The sequence below is a fragment of the Artemia franciscana genome, chromosome 7 (genome assembly GCF_032884065.1).
Source record: "Artemia franciscana chromosome 7, ASM3288406v1, whole genome shotgun sequence".
NCBI classification, from domain to species: Eukaryota; Metazoa; Arthropoda; class Branchiopoda; order Anostraca; family Artemiidae; genus Artemia; species Artemia franciscana.
The window spans coordinates 10,915,438-10,934,939 of record NC_088869.1 but is presented as its reverse complement, the minus strand read 5'-3'; the positions used below and the strand labels follow the sequence as shown (position 1 = coordinate 10,934,939).

General features: G+C 28.2%; 1 long non-coding RNA gene across 5 annotated transcripts in view; it reads right to left on the bottom strand.

Moving 5' to 3' along the window:
- LOC136028842 (uncharacterized) overlaps positions 1-18,572 on the bottom strand; it is a 98,513-nt gene extending 79,941 nt beyond the window's left edge. For 4 of the 5 annotated variants that reach the window (XR_010617889.1, XR_010617890.1, XR_010617888.1 and 1 more), the window contains exons 1-2: positions 18,449-18,572; positions 13,386-13,540 (exon numbers count right to left, since the gene is read on the bottom strand). This is a non-coding gene — a long non-coding RNA (uncharacterized LOC136028842). Of the gene's footprint in view, positions 1-1,069; positions 1,639-13,385; positions 13,541-18,448 lie in introns of those variants that run through there. The other variant, XR_010617891.1, reaches the window with a different exon arrangement.
- Between the last annotated feature and the right edge of the window lie 930 nt (positions 18,573-19,502).

The window sequence follows — 19,502 nt, the reverse complement described above, 5'->3', positions numbered from 1 at the left end:
AAACGTCTTAAATTTAAGCTGAAGTGGCACCAGCATCTGTAGAATCCCAGAGCATGGCTTCACCAGCAAAGAAGGAAATTAAAGCAAAGGCTCCAAAACCAGCTAAGGCTGTAAATCCTAAAGGGGATAAAAAGATCATGGCACCAGGAAACCACCCAAACTACACAGAAATGATCACCAAATCCATTGCTGACCTGAAAGAACGTGGGGGACCTAGTCTTCAGGCTATTCTCAAATACATAATGGTCAATTTCCAGGTTGGCAATAATTTCAAAGTTGTGAATATGCATCTTAAGTAAGCTTTGTAGCGTTGCCTTGCAAATAGAATTGTTATAAATCCCTAAGGTACTGGCGTAACTGGTTCTTTCAAGCTTGCAAAGCCTGTAAAGGCCGAAAATTCCAAGGCTGTAAGGCCTGCCGAGCCCACAGCTAAGAAAACCTTAGTCAAGAAAACAGCCAAACCTACTGCAGTTAAAAAGTCAACTTCACCCAAAAAGGCTACCAAGCCAATACCTGGTAGCAAAAAACCTGTAAAGGTTTTCTAGAAAACCACTGTTGCAAAGAAAGCAGTAGCAGCAAAACAATCGACACCCAAGAAGGGACCGTCAATCAAGAAAGCTCCCGCCAAGAAAGTGACATCTAAAAAGTCAGTAGCTAAGAAACCAGCTAAAAAGTAATGTGTACAATAAGTTATCCTGCAGTATCAAATAGCCCTTTTCAGGGCTATCATAGCAAATGCTCGAAACTTTCTGTTCAGAAGGTTTTAATGCTATAAATTTCCGATTTTGACTCTCTACTTTTCCCTTTCAAGTATAATTCAGCTGTTGTTTGAGCCCAAAAATACGTTTTATAATATTTATTTTTGTATTCTAGCGCTATTTCTGTCTAAAAAAAATACAACCCCATATTAAAGACTAGATTTGATGGCTGGCTCGTAAGGATCAAGCTTGATATTAAAGTGTTCACATTGATAAATATACAAATATATCGCCACAGCCGAATGGGTAGAGCGACGCCTTCAAATTGCGGGAGCCTAGGTACCATTCCTGAATAGTCTGAGAGAGGCTGATGAATCATAACTAATAAGATTATATTAGTCAAAAATAATAACAGATTAAAATTAACAAAGTGTAAATCGCGACAGTTAAGGTGTCATTCCAACTAGAAATATAAATACTGGTTCTATTTTACAGTAAAACAACACAAACATAAATAGTTTTGCTTAATTTCTTTTTTTCAAATCTTCGACAAAAAAGAAAAGGTTTAGTACAAAAAGTTTAGACTATAAGAATGACTTTTGTTGTTGGTATTGTTTCTTATTTAACCATAAAACACATGAATCGCAATCTTTGCAAAAACAAAAAGGTTAATCACAGATTACCTAGAAATGACTCGCTGGGCCTCTGAGCAGAAATTGTTGGCCTAAGTAGAGCGGTTACCTTAATATACCTTAGAATACACGACACAAAAAGTTTAGACTCTAAAAATTACTGTTATTGTTGGTATTTTTTTTCTTATTTAACAATGCAACACATGAATTGCAATCTCTGCAAAAACAAAAAGGAAGAACCACAGATCACCTAGAAATGACTCGCTTGGCCTCTGAGAATGAATTGTTCGCCCAGGTAGAGCGGTTCCCTGAATATATGTTAAAATTTACGATACAAAAAGTTTAGACTCTAAAAATGACTGTTGTTGTTGGTATTTTTTTCTTATTTAACAATACAACACACGAATCGCAATCTTTGCAAAAAACAAAAAAGAAGAACCACAGATTACCTAGAAATGACTCGCAAGGCCTCTGAGTAGAAATTGTTCACCCAGGTAGAGCGGTTCCCTGAATTTACGTTAGAATATACGATACAAAAATTTTAGACTCTAAAACTGACTGCTGTTGTTGGTATTTATTTCTTATTTAACAATACATGACATGAATCGCAAACTTTGCAAATACAAAAAAGAAGAACCACAGATTACCTAGAAATGACTCGCTAGGCCTCTGAGCAGAAATTTTTCGCCCAGGTAGTTCGCCCAGGTATAATAATCAATATGTAATAAGATTATTACTTTCTTAAATAATATTATAGAGACAATTATTATCGGTGTGATAAATACATGTAATCTATATTTTACTTATTCGGTGTTATGTGATATTTTTCTTGATGAGATTTCATTCGGATTTTTCTTTGATAGTGCTATCATCAATAATTAAAATCATGTTTGAAAAAAATAGTTTAAATAAAATTTGAATATCTTTTAAACCAATAAAACAAGTGTTTATTTTTATTTTATTTTCTTATGATTTTTGTTATTTCAAAAATACGTTTATCCACTACGATTCAAATTTCGATTTAAATAAAAACTTATATTTCTAGGCTAGATTATTTATAATATAACCTTCTTTTCTGCAAGATATTCTTAAACAATTTAAATAAAAATCTTGTTTTGAACAAGATGATTAAAAGCATATAAATGTGCTTATGTTGTGCAAATTCTAGTTCATATTTATTTTCTTCAAACATATCAATCTTTATACTTTATATAATCTTAAAAATCCACGTTTACTCTTTATATTACAATAAGAATAATAATTTTACAATATTATCTATTAATCGATGTATTTTTTAAATTATGTCATTCAAAGATGAATAAAACACTTTTAAGCATTAAAAATATTCTTAACAAGATTTTTTTAAAGAACTAAACAGAGATTTTCAGTTAAGTTATCACAAAACTCTTAATAAATTGTAGAGATATCATAAATTATTTATTTAATGCGTTAAGCAAAACATAAGAATTCAATCAGCACATTGAAGGAATATGTGGTTTAAGAATTAATAAATGTTCCAAAACAAGAACATTTCTTTTTTTAAAGTAAAAAATTAAAAGAAGTTATCATCAATTAAAAGCCTTCTAAGAAATTAAATAATTTAATCAGACTCTTAGACAGCATTTATGTTGTTTGAAATCATTTAGAACAAAATCCGAAATTAAATCTGAAATATCATCTAATGAATAATTCTATAACAGAATTATAAGAAATATTTATTGTAATAATATCAAAATACCTAAATAGCAAGAATATGAATCTTATATATTTAATTAGCTTTTACGAATAAAAAATAAGGTTGAAAGTTTAAGCATTAGTTTAATACATCTCTGTTTATTTTATATATACTTTTTTGCCCTTATAAAACATTAATCATCCCTTTTTATGATCTATATATGATCACTTTATCAAATTAATTATTGGATGAATCAATAACTAAATGTAATAGTATAAAAATAACATTGTTATACAAGATCATCATCATTTACTAGATCTTTATTTTATTGATCTTCTTTATTGTTGCTATTTTTGTGGCATGACAATTATTAATTACTCTAGAATGCCAACAGAGTAAAGTTCTAAATCAAGAAATTTAATAAAAATTATAACAAGATAAATTTATAATTTACTAACAAAATAAAACAAATAAAAATTTATTGTTTATTGTTATAGAATTTTTATTGTTATATTGTTTATTGTTATAGAAATTTGTTATAGAATTGTTATAGAAAATAATTTATTGTTATAGAAAATAATTTCTTTATTTTGATTAATTACATTAATATATTTATCTTACATAAATAGAAATAATAACATTTAAAAATAATGATAATATTTATCTGAAAAATTTACATGTTATTTATTCTGATTAATTTATTGAGTAAGAAAATACAATCAGAAATTCAATGAGTGACCTCTTTCATAAATTAATCACTAGCATTAACATTATAAACCAGGAAGACGTCGTATTATATATAACTATTATTTTATTAGGTGTTTAAATTCAGTCGGCATATCAACCTTATAGACATCATTATATTTAGCTTTATAAATAGGAAATAATATGTTAACATGATATTCAATAACCTTATAAATTCTTAAATATTTTCACCAATTTTTATATTTTTCCTATAATTTTCTAGGAGGTGAGTTTTCCTGTCTAAATATAATTAATATTATTTAGCCAATAATAAATTAATTTAAGTTCTTTACTGTACAAATTTTTAACTTTTTGTGTTATTGGATTAACCAAAAATAAATTTACTTTTGTTTAGTACAATATACTCAAATTCCAAGTAGCTTTATGATTCGTAACATTGCAGCACCTATGTTTTCTCTTGATACGTTCTATTATTCAATATTTTCCATTATTTATCACTGCTTTTACTGAAACCAAATTTCTAAAAAGTACTATTTTATTGAATTATCAACTTTTGAGTCTCTACAAATTAGTGCTACTTACTATAATAACTACATGTATAATTATTGCCGTAGACATTAACTAGTGGCTCATAAACTTTATTTCATTTAACAAACATTCAATATTAATGTCTTTAATTTTAATCAGTAATATAATGTATGAATAAATCATTAATATTTTGATAATATTCACCTTGTGCTACCAAGCTTAGTTGTTCATCAACCACTATTTGCTAATAATATTACCATCCTTAATGTATAAAAAATACACTAAATTATAATTAAAGCAGAATAAATGTTCTAATATTTCAATGTTTCTTTTTCTTTAACATCGCATATTCAAAAGTGCATTCCCACAATACTAATTAAATTTGATTAAAAACTCTTTTATATCATTCCTTGATTTCTTTATGTATATATTATAAACTGAAGCGTTCCAATAAATTGTAAGTCGTTTGAAAACTATCAACTAGATTATCATTTTATAATATTTCTATGTCTTTGCTATCGTAATTAGTAGATATAGAACTTTTTAATATTATTTTATTTGACTTGTTAATTTAAATATTCAATTTTTTTTAATGAATATAAAAATAGTTTGTTAGTAAAATACTAAGAAAACATAATTAGTGAAGTAATAATCGTATATATTTAATAGACAATCCCAAGAGATGATCATATCTTATCCACAATAAACCAAGTTTATCATAGATCGTGATACCAAACAAATCCAATGATTTTTTATTGGAATAAACACCACATCTGTTGATTGTTGGTTGTTGATTGTCACAACACATCTGTTGATTGTCACAAAATAAGTTTTGTATTTAACATAATAGCAGTTGATTTTGATTACTACGATCTATGTATTCTCAATATTAATTATTTCATATTTAACCACCTCTTTCAAATGGTCGTACCTTGATGTTAGTCAAGAATTCTTGATGATCAATCATCTAAGTTGTATAAATATAAGTTATTTAAACTAGAAATGCAATGAAATATAATATAGTAAATCAGTTTGCCCAGATTCCTCTACTATTCGACCAAGTATCTCTTCATGGTAATCACAGGAAAGTAAAAGTTATCCATTGCAATCTTCTATAAAAATAGGTAGTGTCGAATGGTGACGATTACCAATTCTGATTAGTTTTTATAGGATTTAAAATACTTCCTAATTTTATGACTTAAGCTGATTTTCTTTCCATATGAATTAACCAAATAGTCATTGATTATTTTTAAAATTAAACTTTGGATATTTAATACTTATTCCACTTCTTTTGACAAAAACATTTAATTTGAACTGCTGTAACCATCATTATTCATTGGTATTTATCAATAATTAAAGACGTATGCTAGTTAGTTATTAATAAAATCTTTATAGTTTCATTACGTTATTTCTTTATTATGTAAAGTTTGCACTTGTATTTTTTTTATAATGAATGTTGCTAAATTCTTATTCATAAATTAATTTAATATTATATATTGTACGTTTGCAGTAAATAAATAATAATTCAAATTATTAATTAATCTAATTTTCTTTTTCAACCAATCATTGTGGTAATTTTATTTTTTCTTTTAAAAGATTTTAAATATTTAATAAAAGCAAACCAATCATTTTAAATAAATATTAAATTACATTTAAATGACAATAATAATTTATAATAATAATAATAATTCTTTTTCAATCTTAAAATATATAAAACTTCTTATATTATATTTTTAGTAAGAGAATCTTAGAAAAAAAACAATTAAAAATTGTTCTGACTATTCTTTAAAACAATAATGTATTAACATATACTATATTTAAATTTTATACCATTGTTTTATACTAAACTCTTTCTATTCCGAAAAAAATCAATCAATTTTTTGATTGCTTTTGAAAATTCTGACTGTATAATATTTATCGAATATCACAAGGCTTCATTTAATCTAAGATTAATTTAAAATATTGAAATTGTAAAATGTTGAAATTGTAAAAGATTACTCTATTCTTATTTGTCAAGAGCTAATGATCTCTTAATCAAATTTCCAATGTTATTATTAAGATGTTTTTCTTCTATTCAGCATAAAAATTTAACAATATTCTCTTGCAGGATAAAAGATACTTTGTCATTTTTCAATGTTTATAAATTCTATTTCTTAGATTATTTTCAGCTGTCTTATTGTACTATTCAATACAATTTTGTATATATATTTCTAATCAAACAGTTCGTGGTAACGAACTGAAGTAAGGAGCGACCCGGCTCAATAGTAACCAAAACTCAAAAAAATTGAATTTTGATATCAATAGCTATATCAAAAGAATCGCATTTTAATGCTGATTTTAAATATATAAGTTTCAACAAGTTTAGTCTTGTCAAAAGTGTGTCTCTTGTCAGTAACTTTAATCAAAAGTTACGAGCCTGAGAAAATTTGCCTTATTTAGGAAAATAGGGGAAAACACCCCCTAAAAGTCGTAGGATCTTAACGAAAATGATACCATCAGATTCAGCGTATCAGAGAACCATACTGTAGAAGTTTCAAGCTCCTATCTACAAAAATGTGGAATTTTGTATTTTTTGCCAGAAGACAAATCACGGGTGCGTGTTTATTTGGTTTTATTTGTTTTTTTTTTGTTTTTTTTTCTTTTCCCCAGGGGTCATCGTATCGACCAAGTTTTCCTATAATGTCACAAGAGGGCTCATTCTAACGGAAATGAAAAGTTCTAGTGCCCTTTTTAAGTGACCAAAAAAATTGGAGGGCATCTAGGCCCCCTCCCACGCTCATTTTTTTCCCAAAGTCAACAAATCAAAATTTTTAGATAGCCATTTTGTTCAGAATAGTCGAAAATCATAATAACTATGTCTTTGGGGATGACTTACTCCCCCAAAATCCCTGGGGGAGGGGCTGCAAGTTAAAAACTTTGACCATTGTTTACAAATAGTAATGGTTATTGGGAAGTGTACAGACGTTTTCAGGGGGATTTTATTTTGTTTGGGGTGGGGCTGAGGAGAGGGGGCTATGTTGGAGAATCTTTCCTTGGAGGAATCTGTCATGGGGGAAGAAAAATTCAATGACAAGGGCGCAGGATTCCCTAGCATTACTAGAGGAAAACAATGAAAAATAAACATGAAAATGTTTTTTCAAATGAAAGGAAGAAGTAGCATTGAAACTTAAAACGAACAGAGATTATTACGCATATGAAGGGGTTCTAAAAATACTTTAGCATAAAGAGCGAGGTATTTAGGAGGAGATAAATACCTTGCTCTTTATGCTAAAGTATTTTTAGTAACTTCAACTATTTATTCTACGGCCTTTCTGATTCAGGGGTCATTCTTAAAGAATTGGGACAAAACTTACGATTTAGTGTAAAGAGCGAGGTATTAACGAGGGTACAAACCCCCTCGTATACATAATAAAAATATAAGGTTATGAAAGTTTGTTACGTAAGTTAATTCTTAAGTTACGTATATTTTTTACTAATAAAAACGTTCGTTAAAAATTAAAAGTTCTAGTTGCCTTTTTAAGTAACCAAAAAATTGGAGGGCAACTAGGCCTCCTTCTCCACCCCTTATTTCTCAAAATTGTCTGATCAAAACTAAGAGAAAGCCATTTAGCCAAAAAAAAGAATCAATATACAAATTTCATTTTAATAATTTATGTGCGGAGAGCCAAAACCAAACATGTATTAATTCAAAAACGTTCAGAAATTAAAAAAAAAACTAATTTTTTTAGCTGAAAGTAAGGAGCGACATTAAAACTTAAAACGAACAGAAATTACTCCGTATATGAAATGAGTTGTCCCCTCCGCAATCCCCCGCTCTTTACGCTAAAGTTTGACTCTGCCACAATTCTACTTTTTAAAACAATTTAAAGCTTTAGCGTAAAGAGCGAGGGATTGCGGAGGGGAAAACTCATTTCATATACAGAGTAATTTCTGTTCGTTTTAAGTTTTAATGTCGCTCCTTACTTTCAGCTAGAAAAATTAGTTTTTTTTATTAAATTATTTAGATTATATAGCAATAATTATTTTGATTTCAATCTTCTTATATAATTTTTAATTCCTCTTTAATAATTTTTAATCTATAATGAATCATTTTCATAGAATTTTGGTATGTTAATTCTTCAAAATTACCTAAATCTCATTTTTTGATTATGCCTTTCACTTGTTTAAGACGAAAATTGCCTTTACTAAGTTTGTTTCCAAATCAAGACTTTCTTAGTAAATATTATTGTTAAAAAAAGCTAACGTGTCTAACTCATCTTATATTCTTGTTGCATATAGACAATGTGTCTCTTGTTTATGTTCAGCATATAATAATGTGTTATGATGTTAAATACAACTGCATTTTAATTACAATATGCTCACATTACTTTTTAAAGATTAGTTTAGATACCAAATCAAGCTTCGGTATTTATTATAATACTTTTTTTGATAACAGTTATTTGGATTTGTTTTCTTTGTGGCTATAAATTTTTTTTTTAATATAATAAAAATTAATGTTATATTTATATTTAATAAAAAATAAAATAATAAATATTTAATACTTTTTTATTGTTTTAAAAATACATAGAAAAATAAAAAACATGTAATTATGTTTACCTTTTAAGGGTTGAATAACAGAAAAATTGTATTTGCAATTTTTAAGTTTATATATTATAAAAATATAATGATATTTACAGTATATTACTATTGAAGATTGAATACATATTTTACAAATTTATTAATAGTATTCACTGAGTTGTACTCGAGTAATAATAAATATCAAATTTCATTACAAGATATTAAATTGTATATGTATCTTATTATTAAGATAATAAGTATAATGATCTTAAAATAGATATGTTAAAACTTTAGAAGTGTTAGGTACTTATTATAAAGTCAGTAATTATGTAAATTATATGATTTATTGTTTACAATCTTTTATTATATAAAGATTATCAAGAATATAACCATTTATTCCTTAAATCATTTTTCGATAAAACTGTGTTATCGAACAATTTGAGTTCAAGTTTTTAAGAAACTCAAAACTATATTTCAAACATTTTATTTTCTTATTCATATATAAATTACATAAAGAAATATAAATTAAATATTGTATTTATTGAAAAATCATAAAATAACACGTAAATCAATTATTCCTTTGATAATATACATAATAAGTTTAATGAAAATTATATTTCGGTTCTAAATCAGAAATTAATTATTTGGTTTTAAAAAATTATGTCATCAAGAAATTAGCATAAGTATATCAATAAATATGAGATTAAAATATAATCTTTAACTTATTTTTTATCTAAAGATGATTTCACAACATAAAATATGGCTATAAAAATAACACAAGTTTTTCCACATTTAACAATAATACAATTATGAATAGTAGATTTATCTTTTCTACTTTTTACATTAAATACACACTTTGTTAAATAACAATCCTTAGAAAGGCTTAAAATTAATATTATAAGATTACAAATTATTGGAAAAATGTAAGAAGATTTATTTTAAAAAATAAGACTTAACAATATAATGTCATTCACATCTTACTAAACTGGTTTTTATATAAAAATTAGCTATTATATTATATTTGGTTAAAGGATAAAATGTTCTAAAGAATTTACTTATAACAAATCACATTAATATAATATAGATTATTGTCAAAAATGTTATTTGGCTTATATGTTATAACTTAGAATATAACATATATAAACTTGTATTATTTACAGAATCATTATGCTATTTTGAAATATTTTCTCTGTATATTCTATAAAAAAATTTCTTTGTTTATTGGTCACTCTACAAACTAGTATATTTTCTTATTACTTTTTTCATATCTGTTTGCGTGCTATACATTTACTTGTTTAAATTTAAACAACAAGATCATTGCTTATTATATTAAATCTAGATCTATCTCTTAGAATTATGTTATAGATCTATAACCAGTTATAAATACATTTTGTTCATTTATTTGAATGATTTTTTCATTATCCAAATTGAGTGATATTTGCTACCATTTTATATCTGTTTAAATTTATAAAATTGTTTTCAGATAAATATTTATTATAGTTATTATTTTACATCAAATATTCTGTGATCCAAAGAGTTTACATTGTAGACTAGTATTTATTTGCAATTATTTAGACAATAGGTTTAGCTTTTATAGCTAAAACTCTAGTTGCAACGTACATGGATATTATATAGTTAATTATATAATTACTAGTAATTGATATATTCAAACTTTATTCTATTTTAAATCGTTTAAACTATTTATTCTCTAATTAAATATAAAGTTATTAATAATAAAGTTTTATATTATTTATGTTTAAGACATAATTCTATAATTTAATATTTTTTTATTTAGATTTTGAACTATAATTTTAGGAATATTATAACATCTTAGCAAATATTTAGTTTATTTAATAACATTCTATAAATAATATATTACAAAAATAGATAGAAACTGTCAACTGGAGATTCGAACATGCGTCTAAATATGAATTTTTATTTGATTTTAAAACTTCTATTGTAATATATTAATTATATAAAACATTTTATTATTTTATCTTACAAAACAAGAAAATTTTATCATATATAAATAAATTTATTAATATATAGAATTAGCAAGTATTTAGTATATATAAAATATTTTACTAAGTAAATATTAAAATATTTGTAACTATTTCTATTGTATCAAAAAAACATTTCCGTACAAAAACACAATTTTTTCCAAAAACACAATTTCTGGTTCGAATCTTGATATTTGCACATTTTTGCAATAATATTTTTATAATAAGACAAAAAAATGATACCAAAGAAAATTAAAAAATTAAGAAGAGGCAATTGTATTCACCTGTTTAAATGTTATAATTCTATTTATAACTAGTTGTGTTTTTATGCTGTGTTATAAGGATAAACATTTACAACTTAAAAGAGAAAATATAAAGCTTTCATTGCGTTATGATATATTATATTAATATGTAAATATAGATTATATATTATAAATTAGCTAAAGATTTTTTATTCTTCTATTTTGTCGATAAGTTGCCATTGTAGAAAAACATTTAATAGAATCTATAAGAATTTAAGAATAAAAGTATCATTTAATTTCTTTAAATCATTATATAAATTAGTTATCACTTAATTTGGTTTAATTTAATTAGTTCTAATCTTAAAAAATATAATCATTGATATAGAGTTGAGAAAGTTTTTTTAGCAGTGAAAAAATATTTTCCTATAATTGTTATTATTACTTTAACGCTTAAAAGAATTCTTCTACAATATATGATACCATTTTTTATTATTTGTACTGATAAAAAAAAGATACTTACTAATTAAATTAGATAATAATTTTTATCACCATCCTGTTTCATTTATTCTTGTATATTATTATCATACCAAATGCTACATCTTCTAATAATATTATCTTTTCCTTTACAATTTTAACATTTTTGAAGTATTCATAACTAGATAGTATGTTATGATCAAACTTTACATATCTTTTTATATTTCCATTATAAAACTTATCATACACTGGCTCAGATACGATAAATTATTGACCATAACTACTCTTGTATATAATGATAAATTGTTTCAATATATTATTAAATTTTAATTTCTTAAAGTATATATTCTTATTGTAATTATAAAAGTGAATAACCAACTCTTCATTACCTTTAAAACAATTTTGGATATTATTATAAAACTTTTCTCTATAACTGAACAAAACTTTGAATTTTACAATTTCATCTATATCACATGCTAATTTTCTATACTTAGATGATTTTAGCAGTTTATTAATCATGATTTCATATTCATCTATGTTCTTTAATAGCTTTAGATCATCCAATAAATACAGTTCACTTCTCTACATTCCTTTGATAACACTTCTTGACCATGGTGTTGAAAATGAACGATGGAAATAAGCACTTTTTAAAATATGATTTACAAACAATGATTTTAAATGTAATAAGTATGGATTATCAAGAAAAGATTTGCAAGTTTTCATTTCACCTATGATTAATTTTAGATCTTATAGAGCTATTGCAATGTATAAAACTATGAAACTAGGAAAATAACTTCTTTTTTATAGATATACAACTGTTCATTGACCGTTTTATTCTCAAAATTTGAGAACATTCCGATAGAGTTATCGAAATGTATAAAACCATGAAACTAGGAAAATAGCTTCTTTTTCATAGATACACAGCTGTAAAGTGGTCATTTGTTCTCAAAATTTGAGAACTTTCCGGTAAAGTTATCGGAATGTATAAAACTATGAAACTAGGAAGAGCTTCTTTATTTTAAAGATATACAGCTGTGCAGTGGTAATTTTTGTTCTCAAAATTTGAGAACATTCCGATAGAGTTATCAGAATATATAAAACTATGAAACTAGGAAAATAGCTTCTTTTTTATAGATATACAACTGTACAGCAGTCGTTTTGTTCTCAAAATTTGAGAACATTCTGACAGATTTATCAGAATGTAGAAGGCTATGAGACTATGAAAATAGCTTATTTTTTATAGATACACAACTGTACAGTGGTCATTTTGTTCTTAAAATTTGAGAACATTCCGATAGACTTATCGGAATGTATAAAACTATAAAACTAGGAAAATAGCTTCTTTTTTTATACATTTACAACTGTACAGATGTCATTTGTTCTCAAAATTGAGAACATTCCTATAGAGTTATTGGAATGTATGAAACTATGAAACTAAGAGAATAGCTTCTTTTTTATAGATATACAATTGTACAGTGGTCATTTTGTTCTTTAAATTTGAGAACATTCCGATAGACTTATCGGAATGTATAAAACTATGAAACTAGGAAAATAGCTTCTTTTTTATACATTTACAACTGTACAGATGTCATTTGTTCTCAAAATTGAGAACATTCCTATAGAGTTATTGGAATGTATGAAACTATGAAACTAGGAGAATAGCTTCTTTTTTATAGATATACAACTGTACAGTGGTCATTTTGTTCTCCAAATTTTACAACACTCCGATAGATTTACCGGAATGTATAAAACTATGAAACTATGAAAATAGCATCATTATTATAGATATGATAATATTATTAATTCATTATGATAGCTAATCAGGGTGAGATTGATTATTTTTGGTAATTTTGATAATGTTATGGTATAATTACCAGGATTATCCATCCTTATTTCAGGTTGAAATCGACATGCTCTCAACTTTTTCGTAATCTTGAGGTGAGTGAAATAATTTCCAAGACAATCAAGCGAGATACGAAATCCCCACTGGGTAGACAACTTGAAGATTTGAATTTAGTTGGTGATAGTTCTGGAAAGAAAGATGGAACGGGTAACTAGATATGCCTTACCTTTTAGGGTCTTCCAGAAAAGCTACGTATAGCTCAACTAAGCTATTAGTTGAGTTACTAAGAAAGCTAAGGCTCAATCATTTGTATATTATAACAGACGATGTGGGGTAAATTAAAACTAGCCTAGGTAATTTTAATCGTTGTGTATGGGCAACCAATTACATTTTGGAACAACATACATATTAAGATGGGCTGAAGCAAGACCGTAACCAGGACAGGGGGGGGGGTAAAAAAGTAATAAAAATGAATTTAAATAAATTTCTTATATGAGTTTTTTTCGAATCTCAAAAAATTTAATGAAAATGCATATAAGCCAATTTGTGACGCGTTTTGTGTAGTTTCTTTTTGTAACCCCCCTCCCTCCCCCCCCCCTCCAAAAAAAATTTCTGGATACGGCCTTGTTTGTATTCCTCCATATCTCTACTTAATGAAACTATTTAAAAACATTCCGTCTTGTTTCTATTGTTCCTTCGATTTCTAGCTTAGCTTCTAGCTTGCTAAAAATAAATTGCTTTTTAAGAAAAATAAGTCTAGAAAAAAGTCATGAGGGGTTTTAGAAGTATCACTCAAAACCAAATCTGCAGATTCAGAGTCTCTATCCACATTTTAGACTTTTGCAAATATTAAAATTTTCTTACTACCAGTAAAAAATGTATATATTAAAAAGACTCCAAAAAAAGGGAATTTAAATCCACTCCATAAAAATCTTTTAAATCACACTCGCGTACAGCTGATCGGATTTAGTCACATCAGCTCTAAATTTCCTAATCATTGTTGAGTTTTCTGATGAATTTTCTGAATTTTCTAAAATTGTAGATCATTGGAAAGGGATAGGGAATATGGTGTTTATTAGATTTACTGCAATATCTAAGTCTCGAAGGGAGTTTTAAAAGGAACTTAGACTGTCTATAGAGTGTTCAGCCATCGCTGTTGTTGAAGCTTTGCTAACTTTTCGATGGACTCTTTGATATAACTGTCTCTGCGCTGTAATTCGCATATTCTTCTTGAATAAGTTGGTGGGGCCTTAACTTTACCTGATTCAGGAGATTCTTAACATTGAGGCTGCTTAAAAAAGTTTCACTCAGAACTGAGTCAGAAAATCCAGGTTTTTTTTTATAAATTTAAGACTTTTTGCACTTGTAAACAAAATTAATTCATTACCAGTCAAAAATGTATACGTAAAAGACGGAGTGTAGAATTTTGTTGGACCAACCTATTCCAAGGATATGTCTAAGAGAGTTAATATCAAATGCTGCTGCTGCTACTCTTTTTAACATTTTGGTGAGCCTTACCATAATAACTCCTTCCGCAATTATATGATTGTGCTGGTCTACGACGACTTGTTGCTGCCAGATGTTGTTACGTAATAGAAATCCTTGAAAAAATATCCCTCAATTAAGTCAGGGGTGTTTATTTAGAGAGAATGGGCTCAGGTCCCTCCTGAAATCCTAAGTTTTTCATAGATTCCTGGGAGTCTCTAATTCAAATTTTCAAATAAGGTTCAATTTCTTATTCGCCTTTTGGAACAATTGTTTTATCCCGGTTCCCCCGAAAAAAAATCTTATGCACATGCCTGAATTAAGTCTAACTTTTTAATATTTGGCTCCGAGGAGAAATGAAAACAGTGATTCACTTCGGAAATAAAATTTGCCTTCTCCGACTCGTGAAGGATGATTGGATTTAGAGTGAAGGTATCTGTTATTTTGCCTGGGTTTGTATATCTGGCAAATAATTATATAGCCAGGGTATCTTTAATATATTGTTTTGCGTATCTTGACAAACAAAGAAAAATCTGATTTATTTAAAGAAATTTTTCTTTCAGCTTAGAAAAGCAGTGTTATCTTTATAGGTTTTAGTATGCTTATGAATACATCCAGACGCAAAGAGGGATTTGTGAAATCTTCAAAGATTAGTCCTGAGAACAACCACAAATCTAATAAATTGAAGCTTACTTTTTGGCATTTGAGCCTCCCTCAGTATAATCATGAAAAGGAATTTCGCCCTTTTTCAAATTTTAGATATGCGCATGTACGGTATTGTGATTATTCTTTTTATAACTATTATATATACTCTTGGATTTTAATTAAGTAGAGATAATGTTATTTTTAAGTGTCAAAAATGACATTCATATTATCAAAGTTTCAGTTTCATTTTGTCAAAAGGAATGCCATTAATTAACACTCCTTTCAGTAAAGCAATAATTGATTGATAATGAGCAAATTATGATAATTGGTGATAAATATCCATTAATTCTTGATTATGTTGGAGTTAAATAAAATTAATTTTTTAAAGTCCAGCAATTATTGATAAAGTAGATTTATTATCCCTAAAATTGGAATGTAGGAGAAATATCAAATACATGCCAACAAAAAAATTATTGAATCACCCTAGTCATCGAATGATCAGATTTCATAACATCAGGTCTGGAGTGTCTTAAATAAAATTAAAGTCACAATTAAGCTGTTTTGTACGGAAATTCAACTTCAAAGAAAATAACGATTATAGGAATAGAGAATAAGTATAATAGAAAATCAGTATAGCAGGAATTAACTGTCGAGATTTGACACAAAAATTAAAGAAAATCATAAATGGGGTAAAACAGATAATCAAAAAAATATATATTTGTAACATTGATCAATCGTTTTTCTCAATAAATGCAAAAATGGGAAAACTTCTTAATGGTACCAGTTTGAAAACAGACTTGGAGAAGCCAGTTCGGCTTTATGTTTTTTACTTTAGTGGTTGAATTTTTTTTTTAGCTGGTCCAGGATATTTTACAAGGCACTTGAGATGAAGAAACAAAGAGTCACTTGCATATTGTAAGACATCAATTGAAATGAAAGAATTTGAATGTCAATATTCCTTCCAGGTACATAGCAATACTAATGTTCGTTTTTATATTATAGTGTTATTGCAACAATCCCTACATTACTATCATATAATCTACTATTGCAGAGTTTGCCTACCATCGACATTTCTAGTTGCTGATTTATTGGAATTTAAAATACCAAGAATATACAGAAGCTTCTGCTCACTGGACCCAGATTAGGTGTATTCATACTATAACACCGGAATTTTTCAATTTTTTCTTTTGGTTGTATCAAATTTAAGACGTTTTTTGGGCAGTGCCATCTTTTCGTCAATGTTCCCAAGCTGAACTGTGAAAACGAATAAGGAATACTTATTAATTAAATTAGACAACGCTTTCGTCCCTAAAAACGAAAACAATTTACAACCCACCAATTCCCAAGGACAACTACACTTTCAGGAGAAAACTGCGCCTTTATTAAGCTACGCCTTCTTAAGTTGTTTGACACCATATTTCACCTCGTTTTTTTCTTTTGATTTTTCCTCCTCGTTTTTTCTTTTTAAATTTTGTGCCCGCTGCTACCAAAAATTGCAACGTCGCATATGGAGGTATTTTTTTTTACAACCAAAAAGACATATTGGCTCTTTGAGTTTCCACTTAACCAATAATAAAAAATTGCTCGTCCTAGCCAAGTGGTTAGCACGTTAGACTTGAGACACTATGTATGTGGGGACAATATTCCAATGGAAAAAACCCTAAAGTATTCTTCAAATTCTAGGGGAATTCCCTCTCAATTGATGCCATTGTTGAACCCTAGATCCATCCTTAAGAAAATAATTTAGCAAGCTCAACATTTTTTTTAAGATAGAGAAAAGACCATCAATTAAAATTTTAACAAGCCTAGTTTAAAGTTCAAGCCTTATTAATCAGCTTTGCTATAGGCCTATAATTATCTCTCCATATAACAATCTCTCTATAAATAAAAATATTTTTGCCATCTTGTTGGATAATTTGACAATCTCCATAGTAATATTTAAATGTGTCAACTAGTTGACAAAAAAAATTTGCCCCAGAAAACTATTCACTTTCCAACTAGTTGGCAAGTAATTTCTCCCAGGCAACACTTTTACTTTCCAACTACTTGGCAAGTAATTTCTCAGTAAGAAAATGCCTTTCTGGGGCACAGTTTTTCATCAGCTAACTGGTTGATAAAAATTTTTCTGGGGAAAGTTGCTTGCCAACTAGATGGTTAATAGAAGTATTTCTGTGGCAATGTTTGTTTCAAGCTAGTTGGAATGAAAGTGTTCCTGAGGAGAAATTACTTGTCAACTAATTGGAAAAGGAATAGTTTTCTGGGGCAAAGTTTTTCATCAACTAGTTGGTTAAGAAAAAAAATTTCTAGGGAAAAGTTACTTCCCAAATAAATAGTTAATATAAGTGTTTCTGTGGAAATGTTTGTTTCTAGCTAGTTGGAAAGAAAGTGTTAACTGGGAGAAATTACTTGTCAACTAGTGGAAAAGGAATGGTTTTCTGGGGCAAATTTCCTTGTGAACTAGTTGACAAATTTAAATATTACTATGGAGATTGTCAAATTATCCAACAAGATGGCAAAATATTTTTATTTATAGAGAGATTGGATAGTACCTTTTTATGTAGGCTTACATGCTATTTTTTTCCATTTGTCAAAGGGTGGTGTCCTGACCTGTCATGTAGGCAAATTTCAGGGTCCTCTAAAGGGAGAAGAAGTGGAGATGGGTATTTTACAATAAATTCCTGGGACATACTTTAGTCTTTAGACCCATCCCTGAAAGTTTCAACTTCCTAGCCTGAACCCTTTCTGAGATAGCAAGAAGTCAATTAACTAGAATTTTACCTTTTTTCTGTTTTATCCCTCTTTGTTGTTAATGGGATCGAGTAAGCAGGCCTACTCTGTTAATGTTGGCCTATAGGCTAACAATAGACACCAGAGGCCTGCAGCTTTGTTAGACTAGGGTAGTTTTCCATTAGAACAGTTTGGGAGCAATACATTTATAGAAAGTAAAAAGAGCTACATGCTTACCATTTTTTTAGACTAGATTTTAGCCAGCCATTCGGCTGGCAAAATGGGCAGCCAAATGGCTTTGCCCTCTGCTCCAAACTATAGAAAAAGCTCCTGGATGCCTTGATGATGGTGACAAAATACATCCGACCAGAACCAGGGTTGCGAAATTTTCTGGGACTAGTGTCAAATTCAGCAAAAAAGAGACACATTTAGTGTCGGCTTAGAAAATTGGCCAATATACTTTAAAAGTTGACAAAAAAGGCTTTAAATGGTTTTCTCGCAACTCCAGGGCCAGATTTACGTTCTTCTTTTTCAAGCAACAGCAAAGCGGTTCTTCAAATAAGTAAAATTCCATGTAAAACCTCAAATCGCCTAATACGCCAAGAAGAAACAGAATTCCGTACAATTTCTTGGGTTCTCTCGAACCTTCGGTTGTACTGGTTATTCTTTTTCCGAAAACTTAGTAAAGCCTTGTTTTTATTATGGTATTTTCCGGCACCCAAAACTGGCTTTGCCGCTTTTTGAACGACAGTTTTCATTTTCGTCATTTTTGGCAAAAAATTCGTATGGGCAGTCTTATTTCATGAACTGCAGGAGAATTACTGCAACAAGAAACAAAGAGAAAAGTGTGGAACAAGGAAGATCGTCTCAACAGAAGCTGGATTCTAGAGGAGACATTAATAACATACAACAACAATTGCAGAAGATTCTGAAAGAGATTCTGAAACAGTTGGAGTACAACTAAGATGAATGACAAAATGTGTTGTTTAGTTTTTACATTTTCAGCCAAAATGTCTACTCTGTACGGCGAGAAAACGAAAACGGCAATAAAACCTGTCATCACTATGAGCCGCCCCAGCCGTCTCGGCCGGAAACCGCCATAATGAACACAGGGCTTAAAAGATTTGCACAAGCAGACCACAGATACAATGTCTGTCGCTGCCTACACGACTTAATTGCCCTTGCTTCCTTTTTTCCTTCAGTAGCATATCAGATCTTCTGCAAATGTTTGTCGACCATTTCCCACAGACTGATATCGAAAAGCGAGTGAAAGGCGCTTGGCTTGAAACGT